Source organism: Hippocampus zosterae, chromosome 4 (assembly GCF_025434085.1).
Source record: "Hippocampus zosterae strain Florida chromosome 4, ASM2543408v3, whole genome shotgun sequence".
Taxonomy (NCBI): domain Eukaryota; kingdom Metazoa; phylum Chordata; class Actinopteri; order Syngnathiformes; family Syngnathidae; genus Hippocampus; species Hippocampus zosterae.
Window position 1 is genome coordinate 18,126,810 of NC_067454.1, and position 15,213 is coordinate 18,142,022.

Here is a 15,213-nt window from a genome sequence, read left to right on the forward strand (position 1 = left end):
TTATGAACTGAACTGGCCAGTGAGAAAAACAATCTTTGTTTTCAGCAGAAATGTTACCATTAATACTTAAAGAGTTCGGTCCATTCCACCATACTTGGGTTCCCATGTGCAGGTTCACAAATTAACGGGGGGTTGTTCAAAATTTTATTTTTAATTTTGTAGGTTTTTTTTCTTCCCTGGGTTTGCCTCCCATCACCATTTCCCACATATTTGTGTGGTAAATGTATAGTGGTATCATTTTTGAAGCTTTTTTTAGGTTTTCAAAAAAAGAAAAATGCCTTTTCATCCATCCATCTATTTTCACCACTGCTTTTCCTGAACAGGGTCGCCTGGAGTTGCTGGAGCCTATCTCAGCTAACTTTCGGCAGAAGGTGGCCGACACCCTGAACTGCTCGCCAGTCAGTCACATGGCACATATAGAGGCAAACAACCATACACATCCACATCGTCGCTGAGTGGGAACCGATCCCACGCTATCCGCACCCAAGCACCACGACACTATCAGCCACTGTTTTATTTTTTTGGGGAACAATTTCAAGATTACGCTGATGTTCACTCTTTGCCGGCTGGCTGAAGTGGAACACAATGAGTTCCGGGTTATTTTTGGGCGTGTGATTTATTTGCTTGAAAACAGTTGTTACCCGAGGAAATAAAGGAAAATACATCAGCTCCACTGATGTATTATTAAACTGCCAGCATCCTAACACCTTCATTAACTATCCAGGTAATGTTTAAAGTGTCATCAGACTAGAAATAAGTAACACACTCCAACTTTATAAATTTACTTCCTTCACCAAGCTCTGTATATTCTTCTCTTTTCACGTTCTTGTTTCCTAACAGTTTTATTGAAGGTGCTCCTTGTCTTGGAGGAAGTATTCCAAAAACACACAAAAATCTCAAAGAATGAGCCAAAGACAGTACAGAGTATCTGAAGAATGATTAATTAGCTTCTGATTAAAATATGAACAGTTGAGGTGTTGCCCAGAGCACCAAACTGAGCAACTAAACTAATGCATGTTTATTGGGGTACATTTACACCAAACACAGTGCCATAAAAATAGGTCAGATGGGGAAAGATGAGCTACTTTTGCTTATATGCCTCTTTTATTCAACATTTAACATTCACGGTAAAATCCCAGGTCGGAGGCTTCCAGCTCGCGCCTTATTTTTTTGTTGCTATTGCTCTATTGCCTCACATTGTTGCTGCAAATTTGCTGTGCGCTGAGAATGCACTGGGAGGGTTCTCAAAAGATTAGAAGGTGGCTGCCACCCTTAGAAGGCAGAAATAGCAACAAAAGCATGACGGATGCGGTGAAAATGTATAAAGGGGCCCGAGGGATTCTGAAGAATCTTAATTTGACACAGGGGTGTACGTATACTTGCTGGTGGTTGTGACAGTTTTCACATATTGTGCATGTTATCACTGCAAAGACACCTGAATTGGGCCATTCAAAGTAAGGGCTGTTGAGTCTCCTTCAATGACATCATAACTGGCATTGAATTCCTGTTTTCCAGTCCATAAACCGTTGTCGCAACCTCACCGGCTGGTCAAGATGTTAACTGGCTTGAAAATGAATTTGATCCTCGCGTCAGAGGATCTCAGATGAAAAGATGAAAATTGACAGCAGCTTGCATGCTTCATGGGTTGGATCACAATGTCCTTCAGAGAAAAATACATGGAAGAAGAAGGCATCAACCCTAATTTTGTGCTTGTTTTGTTGAGCCCTTCACAGTCATGTCGTGTGGTCTGTTTTCCTGACACTTCTTTCAACTGGAAATGAAATGTTTTGATGTGTGCCTTTTGGCTCCTTGACAATAAAAGCAAACTTTTTTTTTTCCCCAAAAAGGACAGTTTTGAGTTTTTTTTTTTGTTTTTTTTTTCAAAAAATGACAATGATTGTCTGTGAAACTGCAAAACCATATTTGCGGCAATGATCCAACTCAAAATAATGAGTTGGAGAACATTTCTTCTGCAAAGTGTACAAAGTACATAAACTGCTCCAAGAACTTATGATCAAAAAACACCCTACTTATTGTACTCAAATGAAATTCTAAAGCCACTGCTGGACGCTGTTGCTCATTCGTTGCATTTGATTTATTTCCACTTTCTGAAATCTTTTTTAGGTCTTTTTAAACATTGATAGTTTGGGTAACCTTGTTGGAAAAAAAACCCCAAACTCTAAACATAAAAGACTGTCGATCACTAAAGACAGAGGATCATGGTGTTCTTAATGTATAATAAATTTGGGTAAGGTTTTTTAATGCAAGGTAAGCATAATTAGTGTACTTCCAATCTTTTACAATCCGAACAAACAGTTGTATTTGTGCCATTTAAAGCGACATTCATAAGATATCCTTTATTCGTCCCACACTGGGGAAATTTACATATCGGTATAAATGTCATGTACGAGGTTGTTCATGGCTGACATGTACAGTGAATGACAAAAGCTGTTTGTTTTTTTTAAACACCCTTTCTTTTCTTTTGTTCCCCTCCTATTAAATCTTTAAAGGCTTCTTAAAGATGACTTCATATCAAGCCCTCGGAGACTGTCCCCAATGTGTTTTATACGTCTCCCACTAAGTGCTCTCAGTGCTGTCTCAATATTGACATATTGCTCGGGTTGATGGGTCTCGTTTACATTTCAGATTAGTTTGGATCAATAAAGAGCAACCAAATGATTAGATTGTGACATCAGATGGTTTCGGCTACATTTGCCGTATACAAGTGCAAATGAATTGTATAAATCAAGCATATGGTGAAAGTGTGTTTGCATGGGGGCGGGGGGGGGGATAGAAGGGGGCAGCATTAGTGAAGGTTCACAGATTCGAGCTCCACTGCAGACCCGACTACAATAGTTAGACGATCGCTTGTCTTTCTTTTGCACTGTCAAGGTACCCTTGAACAAGCCCCACCTTCCCCCTGCCCTTCCCATGACACCTACTTCATTAAAAATTCCCACTATGTATTGGATTTTTAAAAAATTACCCACAATTCTCTGCTACTTCTCAAATGTCAGCCTATTACTGAAGCACTGATCCACTCGGCTTTCCAATTTTGTTTCCATTTACTAATCCATATTTCCAATTGGCAACAGAAGTTATGGATCCAGTTGTTTCGAAGACCCTGTTAAGTTTCTAAACACATGATACACATTTGAAGATACTTGCTTTAAAACAATGCAAAAATCGGCAACAATGGAGGATTGAATTGTGCCGATGTTCCGTTAATGTTTTGTGCCAGATATTTTTCCAGATATTTTGGCCGTGGCTAAAATGATGCACTTGGCACAAGTCACTCCACCTCACGATATAAACACTTGACCACCTCTGTATACATTATGGTTATTGCGAGTTTTGAGTTATTGTGAGATGCTCCTGCATTCACATGGAAGAAATACAGTATTGCCAAGTCAAAATGGAATCGTGTTAATGTCAACAAAAACATTTTTATGCCAAAAAAAAAAAAAGACTTCTGTAGCTCTATGTGAATTTGTTTTTAAAGATAAGCAAACCTTTATTTGTCTCAGAAAAGCATGTCCTCTCATAACAAGTACGGGAAGTAAGAATGTTACTTATAAAATGAAAACACCTCTAAATGGCAAAAATGCCCAGCACACTGCCGTCATTGTACTTTTCTATACATGCGAGCAGTCATGAATTAAAAATGCTTCACACGCGCACACAGTGGTACATCACCACATTCACTTGATGACATGTTCTTACTGGTAATAAAATAGTCCAACATTGTGTAGCCATGCATTGTAAAAGTCGTTAGAACTCCATCACGGTCTTAGGTTGAGGATACGCCACTCTGATCTTGTGTTTTAATGCGTTTTCACTCGTGGTGCCAGACAACGTCACCGGTTGAGACAGAAATAACGCAGATAATCAGATTCAAATATTTATCCTCGAGGGACACAGGAGGAAGTGCGGCATGGCTCCCAGCCACCACTGACGTTTGCACTTCCATCCCTCTTCGCCATCTCTCCAAAAAGTGACTGAGCTAAATCCATCCTAACCTTTACATGCATTTGAAATAAAACAGTGCAGATTTCCAGACAGATACTTTTGCCTTCAAGTTATGTTTCTAAATGAAAACATAATAGCTTAAACACACTTTGTCTTATTGTGGAATATATACAAGGTTGTTCTCAAGGACAAATAGACGTAATTGGTTGTTGTTGCCCCCCCCCCCCCACCCCCCGTCTCTCAAACACACATCCACACACACTTTTCCTCCGAAACCAGGCCACTCTCCTTGTTTGTGTGTGGAGCTTGAGCTACTCATCAGACCCTGTTAATTACATCGTTCTCCAAAGGGATGACAAGTTAAGCTTCTCTCTTTCCCGATTGGGTCTGAGGCATGCAAGCATTTCTAAAATAATCCCAGTGATCCATAAAGTGGACAGACACATGCTACTGTCTCATCACTGATTCGAGCTAAGTAACTATCTCAGTCAACTGTCAGCTTGTACACACAAATAACCGAAATCTCTACGTGGCTTTGCACCTCACATTTTCTTCGCTCTGCTCTATTACAGCAAGGGCGATGACAATATTGCAATCTGTCAGTCACAGACTCAAAAAAGACATTAGCATCTTGTAGGAGCCTGATGGATTTCTTCCACACCATCATTCAGACGCCTCCCCTCCGCGATTGTATTAAAGCCTCCATGATATCGTCTATACATGACTGAACAAGGAAACGTAGCCAACGCTACTGTGTGCATTCTTGTACCACAAGAATGCAAATTAAGTTACACTGATTTGCACCTGGCTGGATCCCATTCTACACCAATGGGACTTCAAATAAATCTCTGCTGCATTTGCAGCCTATGACACGTGCATGCCAAGGCAAATGACTGAGAATAAAGCGACGCTATCCGGTGGCACCTTGACACCTCAGAACTATACTATAAATATACTTTGATTTTGATGAAAGTAGCACTTTGATCTCATTTTTTGGAATAAATAGGCAATGAGTTATTTTCTTTTTTTGGGGGTGGGGGGGTCAACTACACCATCCCCGTCTACTGAAAATAATGGGGTTTCACTGTACAGTGAAAAATCCTATTTCTGGCCAAATTATGGCATGTCAGAACAGTACCAGATTCTGTTATAGTTTGTATGTGACCACAATTGCACGACAACAGGCAGGTATGGTGTAAGCCAACACTTGGCGATGTTTATTAGAGTCTTTGCAAAGTCAACTCAGGGAGAAGCACGAGGAATCCTCAGGGAAATGTCTTGTACAGGATGAGAAACCCTCACTCAGGAAAAAACAAAACAAAACTGGGACTTACTCAAAAGTTCAAGGAGAAGCACAAGGAGTCCACAAGGAAACGTCTGCACAGGAAACGAAAACTTCAGGAGGTGCCAACAGAGCTCACTACATGTGGTAACGGCACAAACTTGCACTGAGGACTGGTTTGGGAGCCAATTTATACCAGTCCAAATGAGCAGATTGGCTACAGGTGGGTGATGAGCTGATGAGTATCTGGTGTGAGGTGCAGAGCACCCTGGCTGAGGGGGCTGCCTGGCTGGCCCCGCCCTAACATATTCAAGCAGTGAACAGGACAATTTGAAAGCTATGAACTGTATATACTTGAATGTATGACAATGCATGTACAAAAGACATAGTCATGTTTGTATTCAAGGGCAGAGGATCAGAACATGATCCTGAAGTGTGGAAAAATGTCTATTCTGCTCTGCTCTATGTTCAACTATGTACTGCAGGTCCGCTCGGAATTTTGCTGGCTGTCAGCAAAATGTGAATTTGCTCAGGCATCTGTCTGAAACTAACATTCTTTAGATGATCCACTACTTTGATATAGGTGCATTTCTTTTCTCAACTCAACTCAACACTTCTATTCATGAAAGTTGAAATAATGAATTATTTTAGCTCCGATAGAAAAAAAAAAGTATCTTTGCTCGTTTAAGAACGGTTACTCTATGATATATCTGATGCCATACCTGTGTCCTCTTCTGTTATCAATCTACTGAAAGTTGGCTTCGAGAACAATCCCTCGATGGAGACAGAGTTGAATGATTTTCATTCAAACTTTAGACAAGCAGGAAAAGTTTTACTTTTGTAGAGTTGATTACAATCGAATCGTCTGGTGGCAATTCATGTCACACAATCATAAAATTGTCTCTTTCTTCCATTCTACCATTCCATCACGGTAGCGAAGTTCCCTCCCTTTCATTTTTTTTAAAGGACAAACGAAGCATCTGCTTACTTTAACCTTTGCCCAAAAGCTTTTAATAAGCACCTTTATTTCTCAGCATATGGTTTGGTCTGTGTAAAATCTTCACTGCATGTGTTTAGTGATGTATAGTTGGGTTGCAAATAAAAGGAAAAACACCACATGGGCCAAAAGGAGCTGCCAGAAAAGCTTCATAGCATCAATACACACTGGAATAGATTCTACAAGCCCTGGAGAGCCATATGAGAGGACTCCAAGGTTGGTATGCATTTATCCACAATATAACATGTATTTAATGTTGATACACATCAAACACACTTCCTCAAGATCCCATGGGTGTTGTTGTTGTTGTTGTTTTTTGCGTCACGATCTGGCGATTGCAACACCTAATAGTCAATCATCTAAGTGATTGGGCAATGTGTGTGATGTTATGCTTATAAATCATTCAAAAAATTGGGAACAGCTCCATAGAAAATGTATAATGAATTAGCAAATAAGTTAAGGTTATGCAGAGACAATTGTTGTGTGTTTTTTAAAAATATTACATATTTTAAATATGTATAAAGGAAAAACGCGTTGGTGGTATAGTGGTGAGCATAGCTGCCTTCCAAACAGTTGACCCGGGTTCAATTCCCTGCCAACGCAGACTCCCCCCACCTCTCACTGTCTAAGAAATGAAAGAATGAACTATTTTTGGCGGCCCGGTAGTCCAGTGGTTAGCACGTCGGCTTCACAGTGCAGAGGTACCGGGTTCGATTCCAGCTCCGGCCTCCCTGTGTGGAGTTTGTATGTTCTCCCCGGGCCTGCGTGGGTTTTCTCCGGGTGCTCCGATTTCCTCCCACATTCCAAAAAACATGCGTGGCAGGCTGATTGAATGCTCTAAATCGTCCCTCGGTGTAAGCGCGGATGGTTGTTCGTCTCTGTGTGCCCTGCGATTGACTGGCAACCAATTCAGGGTGTCGCCCGCCTACTGCCCGGAGACGGCTGGGATAGGCTCCAGCACCCCCCGCCACCCTCGTGAAGATCAAGCGGTACGGTAGATGAATGAATGAATGTATAAAGGAAACCTCTATTTGCAACAGTTATAGACCTTCAGAACCTTGGTTTTAGAAACAGCCTCCCCCCCAATGACGTGGCCTGATGACCACGAGCTGGAAAATCGCAAAAAAATTAGTTGGTGACTCCTGCACCTTGGAAGACACACGCACACTTGGCGGATGACCCGCACATCCATATTAACTTCCTGGAATGAACAATCTGCGAGTGATGTGGTACTTATCAGGATACAACCTTTTGAGGTACCACATATAATTTTATTGAGCCACAAACATGGTTGCACGATTTTCAAGAAAGAAACAAATGTCCTGGCTGCTGTAGCGAATTGAATATTATGATATGAATAAATGAGAAGCAGAAAATATTGTGGAGGGCCGGGCCAAAAGTTAGAAATAGGAATAGAAAATAAAGAAGATAGACAATGTCTTTGTATGCCAATAATAATGTAACATTCTCCTCCACCATCACACTCAGCACCGGTTCTCCTCAAGGATGTGTACTGAGCCCCCTGTTGTTCACGCTCTACACATTTGACTGCTCTCCGACTCTTATTAGCGGTGCAGTTTGCAGAAGGTTTTTAACATGATAACAATCAAACCATTCTAGGAAATGTTCATTTACTCGAGCCACAAGCAATTCACTCTGAGCATGAAATTGCCAGAATCGGACTGAGTAAGAATCGCTTCCTTGTTTTTCAAAGTCTTGTAGATTTGAGTCTTTCCGACTCCATGCGTCTCCTGAATGTTTCGTACTTTGTTACCTGCTTCGTTTAATCAGATACATATCACTTTCCCTTCCATGGTCATTACTCTCTCCCTCTTTCTTCGAAATTCACAATAAGAATGCATGACAGATTTTTTTTTAAATTTCATGCTCCCCCAAAGCTATTTAGCAGCCTGTAATTATTGAATATATGTGGAACAACCTGTCTTATCTTTGGAGAGTGATAACTCAATATTGCTGGTTTACCGCTGGGTGGACATGTAAAAGACTGATAAGAACTGTTTACTACCTAAACAAAGAGTCGTGAGGAGGTCATTTATTTCTTCAACCATAATCAGACACCTTCACTGGTATCTGGTGCTAATACAGCTGCTCGGTTTTCAACACTTACAATTCCACCAAACCTCCTCCTTCCTCAAATATCACCGTACGTGCTGAAAAACGTCCACGCCGGTGTTTTCTCTATCGCCCAGTAAATACCACTAGCTTGTGGTTGGTGTTAACTGGTGTGGGGAAGATGAATGCCCTCCTCTAAATGCTTCAACCTCATTGCCTCTTGGTGTATTAGTCATGTAAACAACACTGGCTTATTAATGGTAAAAGCTTTCCCTAATGATCCACACCTCGCATGAGTCTGAATATCAAGTCAGGATGTAAAGAGCAGCCATACATCATCATAATAAATGATGGGAAGCTGGCAAAATGCTTCGGGAGGGGACCTGCCTTGATTCGTATGCAGTCTCTGTTTCCCTGTTTGATTCATATGCTGTGTGCCTCGCATACATCAATGCTGCATGATCCCTCCATTAAACCGACACTTCTCTGGAGCACATTTATCAGACACTTGTATATTTTGCGATGACGGTTTTCCTAAAAGTCAACAGCAAGGATATACACAACACTGAAGTTTGCACTACAGATGAAGTCACTGTTGAAGTTTTACCCAAAGATGTTTTGAAATCCTGAAGGCAACTCCGGCGGGAATTCAAGTAAATTGCAAATCTAATCAAATGTGTTCAAAAGACTCGGTATGCGTGTCTTAACGGGTGTTCTGATAGCTGGCTGACATGATCGGTCCCCCGAGACAACCCACAGAAGCCCCTGTTGTGTTTATTATGCAGAATGGTTCAGGAGAAAATTGGCATAACTGCGAATTTGTTCTTGTCAAACATTGAGCATTCAAAAGCCAGACAGTTGTAAATAAACAAAGTCACATCAGCGTGCTCTGCCATGCTAATAGCTGCGCCACCACGTTGCTCCTATTAGGGTGTGATTATTTTTATGGTGGTACTGAACGCTCCATGACAACGATAATTCCGTAATGAATCAGAATTGTACCTCTAATTTTGCTCTAATTGCCCTCACTTGTGTGCCAGAGCTGCAAGCGTGTTGTTTTGAAGATGTGCAGTCATTGTAAAACAGCAACCTGTTCACATCACTTCAAACGGATACAGAAAGTGCTTGCGGGGAGGATGAGAGGTCATGAAGAGGGAGGGCTGGCCATAAATTGGAGACATTATCCTAGCTGCAGGTGGAACTGTCCTCCATGCCACTTCCCTCCAATCATTTGATTCACTCATTAGTTCCAAAGGCTGCAAAGAGAGGCCAATGCATGGGTGACTTCAATCATTATCCTTGCTATTGAGACTCGCTGTCCGACATGCGATGGTGACGAGCACGCAGTGGACAAGCAAGGCGTTACCTAATAGTTCAACGTCATGCGTGCGTGAGAGAAGAGATGATTGACTCTACCACGCAGGGAGCGGCAAGCATGATGACAAGATGACATTCGGGGATTATCCCTGTTGCTTTTTTCTTTTCTCTGGTCTTGGCCTCCAAGCAGCACGGGCTGAACGTTTTGTTTTGAAAGGCTACAAAGCGATTTGTGAGCAGAGTGAAAAGCAGAGGCGCTGGTGACATACTGCTGGGCGGAGTATTGTGAATTCAAAACATTACTTACAGTGCTAAACTTGTTGTCGTGGACTTGTTGTTCCTCTGAATAGCCAAATGAAGTCCCCGTAGAAGTGTGTTAGCAGTGCATTCTTATTCTGTTGTTGTCTTGTTCTGGTCTGGAAATGAATGCCTCCTCTAAATTTGAGCATGGTATATGGGTAAAGAAACAAATGAAAGAAAATTACCATGAGGCGGAAACTAGGCCATGGCACACGAAATAAAGGTTCATTCTGCCACATCAAATGGATGTCAATTCCTGTAAGTGAAGAGAGAATGAAGCGTTGGACAGACTATTCATATTGTAATGCTCTCAAATCCTACAGTGCTAACTGAAATGGATATGCCAAAAATCAGCTGCATTGAATGTGTATGTAATATATGATTGAGCTTGAGCTCTCCTGCCTCGATTTTTCTTATTCCCGGGTTCAACGGGTTGTCCGTTTCCAGCGAGGGACATTTGAAACGTTTTTGCAGAAGAGCTTGTCATCTTTTCCAGTGTATATTACAAGTAAAGGGTATAAATTCAACCTACGAATGGGGCCTAAATACATTGCACAACAGCAATATGCCAACGGTACCAGTTTCTGTACAAGCTGTAAAATCCATGGTGATACAAATCGTTTATCAGTTTGTTACATGCTTTTCACACTGAGTACTTGATTTGTCGAATACATTGCAACAAGAATCCATGGGTCTCGACGACCGGTTATCATGAATCAATAGCCATCCAGAAAATATCGCCCAATGACCTGCACTTTAAGTCCCTTCTCATGGTACTGATCATATAACCAAGTCATTGTGCATTACTCATGACCAGACAGCCACTTGCCCGAGGAGTGGTCAAGATTATCTGAGATGCAGCAAATGCTTTGAAAGCAAGGTCTCTCTCGTTTTTTTCCAAAGTAAATGTAGTTTCTGAGCTGATGCCAAAGCCAAAGTGATTTTGCTAACCTTGGCGGTGGCAAGTGGAAATATCTCTTTTCCCTATCCCACTGTCCGCTTCAGTGATTGAGACCTGGAACTAGCAAGAAATGTGTTTGGAAACGTGTATCCAAGTGCTGCTGAATATGTAATTGTTTACGCACGGCGAAGATGCACTGTATTAAGGTCACAGCAAGAGGGATGATGAAATGGAGGTCTCCCTGTCATCCACAGCTGAAGATTCCCAAGTATGGAACCTATTTTCAAATGGGATTTGTGTGTTTTTAACGTCAGCGAGTCATCAAATGGGCTGTACAGCAGTCCATCCTATGACAGGATTGAAAGTGATGACTCTGGATCATTTCTTTTTTTCCCTGGAGCCTCAGTGCGACCTAGGGCTGTGTCGTAATAATAGTGCTGTGCGACAGCGTAACTACTCTGCTCAAAGCAAATAGCAGCTGACAGTTGTTCCTGTTTGAGGACCTGTGGGCTTAAGCTGCTGCTGCTGGTGGCCTCTCTATTGTGCCACTCTCAACAATGCCCCTGAAAGACACCGGTTGGTGTTCTGAGCTGCATTGTTGTTGTTAAACTGCAGGCAGAGTAACATTCATTATCAACAAAATGGCCAGGACTGGGCATGCTGGTTGATGTCTTTGTGGCTCGTGATCAGTCCTCCAATTTCAGGAAAAATATGTCCACCATGCTGTGTATCAAGTCAGAGCTCGCCAATCACATGATATGCTTGGCCAGGTGTGCTAAAGCTCCTTTAATCCCATACCCGTACTCCCGCTCTACGATAAGGGAGGGGCGAATCCCTAAGCTTAAAAGGAGCAATGTGGTTGACGGCATGGTGGCCAGATCTGATGGTTTTGCCGTGGTCGTTATTCTGCGGTTGCCGGGTCGAGTATCAGACGGCCTCGGCAAACAGTCACCCCACTGTTCTCAGCCACACAACACACAGAGCAGTCTCAATTAGTTGCTCCAGTCATCTCCCTCCGCTGTCACATGATCTGGGGCTGTGTAATAACATACAGGGGGCAGGGGCGGTCCGGTCAGGAAATGAGATGATCCATGGTTGACAGCTTCGGCACACAGCAGCCACTTATCTTTTATTATGTTGCTAAAAAAACAATCTCAACCAGAGATCTTCGAGTGTGATTGTGCACATGTGTGTATGCAAGGATGTAAAGAAAAGTGTGATATTAAAACACATTACAAGATTGGGAGATAGCTGATACTGATCTTCTGTTTATGTTGGATTCTCCTTGTATGTGGAGCTGAACAGCAAAGCCTCTTTCACACATGAACTGCAAAAGTGCACTCAACCTGATTCTCGAGACTTTCAGCCTGATTCAGCAACATGTTTTCGCTTGGGGAGATGTATGTGTGTACGTGCGGGTATCCGATACACGCAGATGACTCGAGATAAGACTAGGGAACTGTAAGTGAAGTGGGCTGTGACCATAAATGGACATAAGGATGTCCATAAGTTTTAGCAAAAGTGCTTTAGTGACGTCAAGTCATCAATAACAATATGGTCGACATTTGAGCTTGTAGTAGAGCACAAACCACAGTACCCTCGCCGGGAATGTAAATCGTCACTCGTCCGGACACGAAGTGATTGAACGCAACCGAATAGCTACCATGTACCCTAGTTTGCTGTATGAACCGTGGCAAAGTGCGCACCAAACGCGGCAGAATGTGAAAGGAACGGACGATTTTAGGGGCTACATCTGGACGGCTTCCAAGTTTTGACACGCCCTATTACCTACTGTCAGGTTTAGTTGCGTTGACTCCGTTTTACCATGGTTCACTAGATTTCTCATCGTTGCCAATTTTTTGACACTTTTGAAATCTGGTTGGGCAGTCACAGCCTGTCACGTTCACCCATCGTGTCCTTTCCCTCATTGTCTCATGACTATTCCGTTTTGTGCCTGCATCGGGGCTGCCGTGGTCGCTGGGGGCATTGTCTAAACGCAGCCTAACCATCTCGCTGAATTTGTTCGTTTAATTGGCGCTAAAGAAGACGAGAACATTTAGAAGGAGCAGATAGATCTCCATAAAAATGAGAGTGTGGGATGTCCACTTAAAGAGCCCCGGTTCAAAGGCTGAGACGGTGGTTCTCAGCAGAGTGTGAGATCAAAGTTAAACACTGAGCAACAAATGTGTGTTTCTGCCACTGGTGATTTGTCGGCGTGTTTGATCAGCAGCCCGTCTTATCTCCCTGCCTCACTCTGCTGCTAATATGCAGTAATGGACTGCCTTTCATGAGACAATAGATGAGGAACCCGATGTGAGCAATCAGCCTGAGCTAAGGGGGAGACAATTTTTAAACAACTTGACTCCTGGAAGTTTGGAAAACTGTGCACGCTATTCATCTATATGTTGGTGGAGTGTGAATAATTCATACGCCCAAGGAATTTACATTCTGTCCAAGTTGAGTCACTGATGCTTGTTTATCTTTGCACAGACAAGATCATAATCTTCAAGATAGATAATCTCCCTCACTCTTTCACATTTTCTCCTTTGCATGTCTTTCATAAGGTCTTAGCATATATTAGGACTGACAATAAATGCATTATCGTAGTTACTATGACGAAGTACACAAAAATAAGCAGGCAAACACAGTCACCAAATAATATGAGTGTGCCATGATTATTGTCGCAAGCACACAAATTTTCTTCAGCTTCACATAGAACGAAAACACCTTCTGCAGGTCATCTTGTTGAGACTCTAAATTTAACTGCTGTTGATTACTCTGCGTGCTTGGACACTGAAGTGGCTGCAGGACTGGCCGCGGCACAACAATTCCAAGCTCTAAAAGTAAGAAAGTCATGTTATGAGGATCCATTACTTAAACACCAGGAGGGAGAGTGTCTTTTAACTTATCTTTCACTAAGTGAGTGTTTATGTGTGTGTGTGTGGGCGGGGGGGGGTGTACGGGGGGGCTTTGAGATTTTATTGAGTGATAACAATGTACCTATACATTGTATTTCTGAGCGCTGATTAAATGACTGAGGTTCAGAGCTAAGTTTATAATACAAAACCTTTATCCCATTTGCCAGCTCTAACTGAGCAGTCACCTTTGTTGCTCCGGTCAGGAGAGATCCAATGACACCAGCTGGCTGGCAGGGAAGCAGCCTGCAGCCTAACAAGACTCTAAGAATCCACAATCTTCTTCCCTGGCCAGCTCTGCCACATGCGGTGCACAGCTGGACAGGAAGTGGATTAACGTTGTTTTGTGGACCAGCGTTAATTGAGAGTTAAATGATGCTATAAAGAGGATAGGTATGTTGTTGTTTAACCGGAGAGGCAATGAAAAGCCTCGTCTCGTATTGATTGATGATAATTGCCTTCAGGCATCATGGTCATTGCCGGTTTATTAAAATTGGGGTATGTGTACAGTATGTTGCGTTGCTCTCTAGCTTTTTCTCCATGTTAATGCTTATCGTCATTTCGGCAGTCTAGTTCTTGGCATCACATCATTATGTAATGAGTGCTGAATGCAATGAATCTGCATTGCTGGACTTGTACAAACAAAATATTTCTTATACCATCATCGACCAACTGCACTACATACTATGGAACATAATGACATGATGAACAATTACCCTAATTTGTTCTTTTATGCTGACGGTCCCTTGTAAACACAGCTGGGTAGAGTTGCCAAAAAAACATTCTCAATTAGGAATACTGTTGCTTTAGGATAAAATGACAAAGGAATGGCGGTTAAATTAAATTACATGGGAGGTTAAATTAGATACGAGTACTGAAATTAGGGGTCTAGAACTTACCCTTTTCTTCATAGTTTGGCTGGTCCTATGATTTATACTCAGGTGTAACTTGTGTATACATTAAAATTAGAGCTCAGACTGACACCCAAAATCTCTTAACCAAAAACAAATTTCCCCCCAAAATGTGACTTATACTCTGGAGTGATTTAATTTGTTTTCTTCTTCATGATGCATTTTTTTTATTGGTGTGACTTGTACTCTGGAGCGACTTATTGTGCCAAAAATAGTAGGCCAAACGTAGTCCAACGTTGCCAGTGGTTATGTTGGATTGGGGAAAAAAAACATGTGACAAAAATCTCATTCATAAACAACAAAAAATGGATCTCTCAATCATACACATCGGTCGACAAAGCATCTATACCTCATGCGGGCTTATATGGCCTGACATGGATATGACCGGTAGTGAACCTCAGCGGGGCTTTACTGTATGCCCAGTATAGTATTTTCACCCCGGTCGGTACCCATTGTCTTTGATGCTTGGATCACTCGATGCGGGGCCTTTATCAGATTTTGGAGTAAACTTTGTGTTTGGTTGCAGGAGGCAGGCGGACAGAGACAGT

The 15,213-nt window shown here is 42.2% G+C and overlaps 1 non-coding gene across 1 annotated transcript; it reads left to right on the plus strand.

The window, feature by feature from the left end:
• Window positions 1–6,779: 6,779 nt before the first annotated feature.
• On the plus strand, window positions 6,780–6,851 carry trnag-ucc (transfer RNA glycine (anticodon UCC)). The gene has a single exon. It is a non-coding gene; the product is annotated as a tRNA-Gly (tRNA).
• Window positions 6,852–15,213: the final 8,362 nt, after the last annotated feature.